This window comes from Buteo buteo, chromosome Z (genome assembly GCF_964188355.1).
Source record: "Buteo buteo chromosome Z, bButBut1.hap1.1, whole genome shotgun sequence".
NCBI classification, from domain to species: domain Eukaryota; kingdom Metazoa; phylum Chordata; class Aves; order Accipitriformes; family Accipitridae; genus Buteo; species Buteo buteo.
This window is the reverse complement of record NC_134204.1, coordinates 80198011-80207015: the sequence shown is the minus strand read 5'-3', so window position 1 is coordinate 80207015 and position 9005 is coordinate 80198011.

The following is a 9005-nucleotide window of genomic DNA, read 5'->3' as shown; positions in this document are numbered from 1 at the left end:
AGGTGCATGGGGCATTCAAGAGGAATGACTTTTTGATCTTGATCCAGTTTACCATCAGTAGTTCTCTTCTCCCCACCAGCCCCCTGCCAACAAAACCTGTCACTAACACCAGTTGCCTGGCATCTTCACCTTTCTACAGTCCCAGTTTCAAATGGATGCCAGAGGTGAGCCAGCCTGGTGAGACGCACACCTTTGGCTGCAGAAGTACTGTATAGTATGGTACAGGTTGCATGATCACATCTCACAGGGCAGTAGTTCTCTTACTGGAATGCAATGGAGTTGGATCCAACACGTTTTTACACTGAAGAGGTCTTAGATACAAACATGCATGAACATTTCTCCCTTCATAGGCAAATGTACAGGGAACTCCTTGCCAATGTGTTAGAAAAAGAGCTTGTGAAACCACTGGCAGTATCAGGATACTAGAAAAATGTCTAAAAACAAACACAGAATTTCTTAGTATTTTGGCAAAGTTTTCAGGCATTGTGGTGAGAAGTTACCGGATAGGGAGAATTGATTCTGTTCTGTTTTCTACTATCTCCTTTGGGGATATTGATATTAAAATCACTCCAGTTAGGCAAATCACTCCGCTTGGGTTTTTTGTTGATGTTTTAGCCTCTTTCCCTCTTTTGCATATGGAGCAAGCACTAACTGTGAATATAGGTGAGTAGAGCATCTGACAGGATGAGATCTAGGACGCAGCTTTGACCTCTGTGTCCTGGCAGCAGCTACCCCAGCACCTACCTGGGAGCATGCACCAAACTTGGCGCAGAGTTACAGGCCACTAGCCGTCAACCTTTTGCTATGGACTTTGTGTTATTGTATGTATGTTGGCTGCATCCAAATGCCAGTGGCAAGATCAGGTACTTTCTGTCCCCTCTTACAATCAGTGAGAGACAGTCACTGAGCTTGAAAACACAATTAGATACAGTCCACTACTATAGTCAGAGCAACTGGCACAAGCACACATACAACTCAGGAAAAATCCTCATCCGCTATTAGAGGACAATTTCCATGCCAGCTGTACATAATATTATGTACAGTGGTTGCTGTGGAGGACCTTAGGTAAGCAAATATACCAGAGGTAATGAACTGGCATTTTATGTGATTACATACGTTTATTTCTTTGTGTATATTTTTATGTATGCTTATTTATTTATCTACATTCCCATCAGCTTTTCTCTGCCTATCAGTGCAGCACCTTTCAGAACATTTGGAATCGTGGCAAGCTCTCAGTGCAGCTCTATTTTGCTTTCATTCATCCCCTGGGCATAGATTTCTTTAGACTGAACCCATTCCCATTGTCCCTGAAATGAACAACTCTTCCACTACAGCAAATATGAGCAGAACTGGGTTTGTTATAAATGGCTGAGGTTTCTTTGGAGTCAAGAGTTGATAAACGTGGCAGCACTATGCTAAGAATGAAGAGTGTCAGATTCATTAAAAAGCTGCTTCAACAGTTTTGCATATTTTACACAGCAGGATTAGGGCTAACTTTGTTCTCTTCATGACTCATTAATCTCTGTTCACAAAGCATGAGTAAATATTTTTCACATATACACTCCTAAGGAGATGCAGCTCCAGGTAGATCTTACAGGAAAGGTCAGGTATTTCTTCTACTCCTGATATGACTTGCTTTCCTGAAGGAAAGTAGCAACAACACAGTGGTAAATGTGCATAAACTAATGTGCATAAACATTTGCAGCTAAATGCTGAGCTGTGATGTTTTAGGAGGAAAGTTCCAACTTTCACTGTGGGTCTATTTCTACTCATTCTTGACATCGAGAACAAACCAACAAAAATGGGACTGATGACAAGTGCTTCTAAAAAAATCGACAAGCCCCTTTAATGTTATGATTTCACTCTCTGATATGAATTCCACACCGGAACGACCAAGTGATCTCAAACATAAAAATCGCATAGTCTTATGACTTGAATGAAATCAATCATATATTTAAAGGCAGCAGAAGACCACCGTCCCCTTTTCACCAACAATAAAAGGATTTCCTTCAGCAAACAGGGAAAGCAGCAAAGTATATGCTTTCCCATTTCTAGGTAGAAAATTGTTTCTTCCCACAACCATCTATTTGTTAATGCATTGGAAAGAAAATACAGCGTTCTTTTCTTTTCATGGAATATAAATGGGCACACTTGTATTCCAGCAGAGAAGTCTAAACTGTGATTAATTCAACAGGGTATACTAAACAAATCACTGTCTGTGCAAGAAGGAAGTAAATAAAACAAATAGCGGTTTCCAAGTAAATGCACATGTACAAAGGCTGCGGATGCCAGGCTGATACATGGGACTTTACACGCCAGCATGGCAACAAATTCAATATACGTACATTGCTGCGGCGTGCCCCACAGCTGGCGGTGTCCTGGACGTGATGGGCAGTCCAGCGTTTCTGGACATGTGTCTCCATTCCCCGAGGTCTGCTCCATCCCCTGGAGCTGTGGAGCACGTGGCCGCCCCGGGGAGCCGGGGACACGGCTGGGTCCCAGGAGCACAGCCTGCGCTTGTCCTCTGGCTGGGGACACGGTTCCCGCAGCAGTTTGGGGCACTTTCAAATGGCCTGGGGTTTTGAGACGGCTGTTTGCCTACATTTCAGGTTAATCTTCAGAGAGTGGTTTCTGCCAGCGCGGGCGCTGGGCTGGGAGTCGGGCTTCCAGCTGCGTAGCCCAGCTCCTGCTCGGACAGCTGGCTCCTCCTGGGGCAGGGAAGGGTTAGTGCTCTTCACAAAATTACATACCTGTGAAAACTGAGAGCTAAAAGAGAAACGGTAGTCAAATGCAATAATATCACCTAAACCAGATCAGGATTTGCGGAAGGACTAAACTCCTGGGGTTTTCTAATGTGTTATGTCTTCTTTTGATTCAACAAAGGAAAAAATCTGCGACAGCAGGATGGCATTTATTAATTGTGCATAAAAGGTGACATTTTACACCCCTACAGATCTGAAATTAAAACTTGTCTCACAGGTCAGTAAGTGCAAATATCTGTGGCAGATTCATTTCTCCTGCCTTTTCCTTTCCTCTCTGCTACTGATACACTTTTATATCCAGTCGTATTTGCTATTACAATCAGCTTTACGTTGACCAAGGAGTAACTGGCTGCGGCGGTATTATGGGCAAAGCTGGAGTTTGCCTTTAAACCCACAGAAAGATCTCACACGTCAAAGAAAACGCATGAGATAGGATCACTTATTTTTTATTATTAATTGTTTATCAATAATACTAACAATTAGATGGAAGGCTTAGTTCAGATGCCAGTGTGGTATTGTGCAAGAAACCTTACTGACCAGGGAAAGAGAAAACCCTAATAAGCTCATCCTCAAATGCAGGCAAGCTGGGGGAGAAATGCTCCTGAATACAGATATAGTCTGGGCACATTTCATATCCAATATGTGCTTACTTTGATCACAGCATAAATGACGTGAATAATAAAAGGGGTAAAGGGAAACAATCCTTGGAACAGCCACATACTTGCTTAACTGGAATCACCATTAGGAATCAGAAGTCGGTTAGCTCATTTTTCCTGAGTTTCAATGCTCAGAGGGTACTTCCATGAAGGACTGTAGGCAAAGATACTCCTAGAGTGATGACCATAGCAGTAGCCTCCAAACATTTTTGATCATACAACCCATCAGTAAGAAATTTCTGAGCACTGCCCCCAATATATGTATATTTATTTACTTATAAATGATATCCATGAACTACTGAAGTTCTAATATCTTCTTCCTGCACCCCACTTTGGACACCACTGGACTACAGGTACGCAAACACACCCGGAGGAGAGGCAGCTGTACTGAGACATCAGGGCGATGTCACATACTGTGCAGTTAATCCACCCCTGTGAGTCTGTGCAAGAGCAAGATCCTGTCAAGGTAAACCAAGTTCTCAGTCAGGATCAATCTTTTTCATACTTCTCACTCTAATGTCTGGTGACTTACAGTTCTGAAACTCGCAACTCCTATGAGACAATCCCAACATTTGTAAAATGTTCCAAATTTTCATAAGACATCTGAAAAGTGCTAGTGATACCAGAAGCACTGTTGCCTTAAACGACCAAATGAGGCTAAAACCTGAGTGAGCATCCCCCAAGTCCCAGCTGGCCCTTCACTAGGGAGGAAGGAAAATAGCTGATGCCTTGTGGGCCTTTGCAAGCCCTGCCAGCTAGAAAACACCTGCAGCATGACCAAATGGCCTCGCCGAGCCAGCATCATCCTGTCATCGAGGGGGTGAGTTATTTGTAAAAGGACAACCTGCCCAGAGCCTCCTCACCCAGCTGTCCGGAGCTCCCTCCTCTGAACCGACCCATGTGAAACGCCTCTGATGTAATTTACTGCGTCCTGCTCATCTTGGCATGTACTGCAGCCCCGTGAAAAATGTGTGTGATCACCCCGGAGATACGAAAGCCCTGTCACGGCCTGCCTTGGGCAGAGTCTGTCCGGCTGCTGCCCTCCGACCCCTCCGGCAGCGGAGGGCAGGCTCTGCCCCGTCCCCTGCCCCTGCCCCTGCCCCTGCCCCTCTCCCTGTCCCTCTCCCTGTCCCTCTCCCTGTCCCTCTCCCTGTCCCTGTCCCCTGCCCCTGCCGCGGCCAGGATGGTTGACAGGCTCCCACGGCACTGGGGGCTGCCGGGTTCTGGCTTGGACAGGCAGGTCAGTCCAGAACTTTCCTCTTCAAAGAAGTTTTTTGGGGTTTTTGTTTGTTTGTTTGTTTGGTTTTTTGGGGGGTTGTGTTTTTGGTTTTTTTGGTTTTTTTTTTTTTTTTTTTTTCCTAACAAGAGAGTCTCTTGGCACAGAGGATGCTGCTGGAAAGGCTCCAGGGGCTGTGGCAGCTGCCCGTTTTTTTTGTTCAGGGCTTGCGAACAAACATTCAAGCGCAATTGCGGTCTGTTACCATCGGGTGACAGACTAAGCCTCCTGCTGAATTAGTCACCATTGCTCACCAGGGCAGGGCAGACCCTGCCAAGGTAACCCAAGATCTCAGTGGGGATCCGTTTTTTGGTTTTGTTTTTGTGGGGTTTTTTCCATACTTCTCACTCTGACTTCTGCTGACAGGATTTCATAGTGCCAGAGATGGAAATGGTGCTTCTATGGAAAGCTGCACAGACCTGAAGCTTTGAAACACGGCACTCCTGTAAGCCATAGCCAAGATTTGTAAAATGTTCTAAACATTTGTAAAACATTTGGAAAGTGCTACTAATATCAAAAGGCCTTTTGCCTTAAATGACTGCATCAGGTTAAAAACTGCATGAGGATCCCACAAGTCCTAGCTGGCTCTTTATTTTGTAAATGCATAGCTTAAAATTAAGCATGTTGTCAGATGTCTGCCTGAACCATGGTCCTGCTGCTCAGCCATATCAAATATTCACAAAATCTCAACATAAGGCAAAAAAGAGAAAGGTTTGAAAAATGTCATCCTTCTTTCAGGTGTTCATGAAACTAAACTGTTCAGGTGCTTCATGAAACTAAAAATGCCTTCATTTAACTTACTTTGCTTTTATGGAACACAAGGTGCTCTGGAAAGCATTTTCCATACAAGGTACACAAGAGAAAGCGGGAGCATAGCCCCATTCAAACAGCTGGAAGCTTTTATTAGGAAGTGAGTTAATTGTCACAATTTGGCTTGAGAAACATACCAATCAAAAATTCCTCTCTCCCTATAGTACCAATTAAAAATCAAAATAACTAGGTCTTACTATGATCATAATTATTATTGTCATGATTGCCATTATCATTATTGCTGTTTACCTCTCCTCTTTCTCTGTCATCACCACAGAAAGCCACTCCTGTGCCTTAGTACTTAGTTTCTGCTATTTCCAAATATATCTGAACCTTTATTCCAAAATTGCTTAAAACAGAATTGGCAGAGACCTGAAGTGTTCATTTCTGTTTTCCCTTCCATCTCTGAGACAAATTCAGCTATACTTAACAACTCCCAGTGGAAATGTGTATAACCTCTTCAAATTAGGTATATAATTAACATCAAACCCAGCTTTTAAAAATTAACAGGGAAAAGGAGAGTGACACACAATAGGACTATTGTGTTGGGTTTTAATCCTTATTGGGTATGTCTAGATTAAGTATCGGTTTTGAGTAACAAATATGAAGTAAAAAATGAAGATGCAAACGTTTCTAATGTGGGTGCCTTACACTTTGGTTTTTAGTGGGTTACCTGACCTTAAAAGCTGATGTCCAGCTAAACTGAGTTAAAATCTATAAGAAGTCCAACTGCGGGCTATAAGAACTTTTAGAAGCTAAGTGGCTTTGAAAATCAAGGCAGAATCCTGATGATAAAACCAGATATTTTGGTGCTAAATTCCATATTTCTACTTTAAAAAAAACCCTTCTGCCTTAATTCAAAGAGCAAAAATCAGGCTCTCAGACTACACAGTACCACGTCACTGGGAGGCTCAGGAACGTGTTGGCTTTGCCAAAACCTGCTGCTCAAACAGCCTGCATCACTGCTCTCAGCCAGCCCTCCCATGACACAGGCACCACTTGGAAAACCTCCACATGAAGGGCAAAATTCAGGTGCATGTTGCTATGAGAATCAGGTTACCTGTAGATACCTTCTGGTACTAGGGCTGGTATTATTCAGGTACTAGTGTTTCAGTTTTCATGTCTTCAAGACACTGTAATATTACAGTGTTGTCTTATGTATGAGTAACATATGTGCTATATATTAATCATATATGGACTATATTGTACTATTATAATAGTATCTCATGATTAGTCAGACTTCACACCAAGGCTTTCACTCAAAACGTTATTGTGTATTACTGACCTGCTCTGGGGCACATTCATGACAGACACATCTATTTGCAGCTCATGAATGAGTTAACGAAGAATGAAATCTTAAGGCAATTAAGTATTGATCATTTCAATGACATGAAAGGGAAAGAACGAGAACCAAATGCAATGTCCCCAGAAAATAATTTCATGGGTTTAAAAAACCCTTCAGGAAGGCTAGGTCCTCAGTGAGCAATTATTGTAGTCACAGACTGTGACCTTGGTTTATCCTCTCGGATAGAAAATGTGTCTATACATTCTCAGATGAGTTAGGAATGTTACACAGAAGCTGCAACACAAGAAGATTTTAAGGAATTGCTCTGATATGGTTGCATCTAGAAACAGGCAGAACACATTGTGACGGTCTGACAAATTATAGTCAATGTCTCAAACATTCGTTAAAGAACTTTGGCCTGCTTCCCTGGAAATTACCCCTTTCGAATTACAATATAATGTAAGATGGGATTCAGTTTGGTGTGTTCACATACCTGACAGAAAGGGACAATATTTTTTAATGAATAACGTCCACACTGCTTGGGGATGGTCAGTGAAACACATGTTAAAAAAACAATCTCTTCACTTATTAAAGAATTTGTGGGCACGCCCAACCCCAATGATGCCCATTTGTTAAACTGTACCCACATTATAGATTGTACCATAGGTGCTGGCAATCCCATCGAAATGTGGATCAGTTTGGAAGTTAGAACCTTAATTTGAGATATGTGCACCTGTTTGGGATATCCTAATTTTGGATACCGAAACCGAGATAGCCAATATGATCAGATCACCAATAATGTTAACATCTGGCTAAAATGTGGAATTCCCATTAACCATTTTGCAAGACATAAGGTGGAGGAGGATAATAAAATATCCTGGGGAGATGCAGCTACTTGTCAAAACGCTTTGTATGCGGCCCCTGAGGGGACCGTCTGGGGGTGCTCAGGTGGGAAAATGTACTCGCACTTGAATGATATCAAACAGGCTCGATTGTGGTGTAGTTCGGGAATTCCTACTATGTGTCCCAGGCGAATCTTTGAATATAACACACCACCTATTCAAAGGAAAAAATGAGAACTTGATGACCCAAGTAGCACCCAGAAGTGGATTCAAAACATTCTAAAACCCTGTTATTATACCTGGGGACAGAAGGTATTGTTAGAGCTAGAAGCATTCTTTACACCATCTGGGTATATTGTTCGGCACCAATGGGTGCTAGAAAACCTAACTTGGCAAATACATGTATTAAGTAATTGGACTCGATATGCCTTTGGGGAACTAAATCTGCAAGTGCAACAAGTATCAAAAATGGCATTACAGAATCGTTTAGCCTTAGATATGTTATTGTTAAAAGAACAAGGTGTGTGTGGTATGTTAAACTTGGCTGAATCTGAATGTTGTATTACCGTTCGTCACGCCACGACCTCAGCTGAAGAAGCCCGGGCAAAGATGAAGGAGATTGCCAACCAGACGGGGGGAGTCTTCCACACAATGCAACCAGCTGACTGGTTTGATGGCTGGAGTCCCAACTCATGGCTATATTCCATTTTGGGATCCTTGGGACTGACAGGAGGAGGAAAATGGCTTGTAAATATTGGACTTACGATATTAATTGGATTTTTATGTTTAATAGCAGGCCTTGCCATAGTAAGAGGTATGATTAGCTGCTTACTATCCTCAACTGTCTCTCTTCTCCTACTGTCCGCTATATTAAAATCACCACAGACAGAGATGATATGAACGAGAATCAAAGTCCAGCGACCGTTTGAGCCATGGGGTGGTGTGACTGTCTGGCAAATTATAGTCAATGCCTCAAACATTTGTTAAAGAACTTTGGTGGAGAAAATGGCCTCTGTAAAAATGCTGGAGTTTTGTGAACAGGACAATGTGGCCGGAGGAGAGGGCTCCACGGAGGGTGGGACCGCACTTCTCCAAAGCCACAATTCCTTATCTTAAGTGACCAGGAGAAGGAGCACAGTGTATGCACCTGGAGGAGGAGGCCCCACAGAAGATGGGACTGTGCTTCTACCTTAAGCAGTCATGCCAGCAGAAAAAGAGAGGCAACTCCGCAATGACCCCCCCACGCAAAGCTCACTGGCCGATTCCAGAGAACCCCAGGAACGTGAACTGCGCATGTCGAGACCACCGACTAACACACTATAAAAGAAGGGAGAACAAGTTCCCAGCGCGCACCCTCCAGAGCTGAATCTCTAC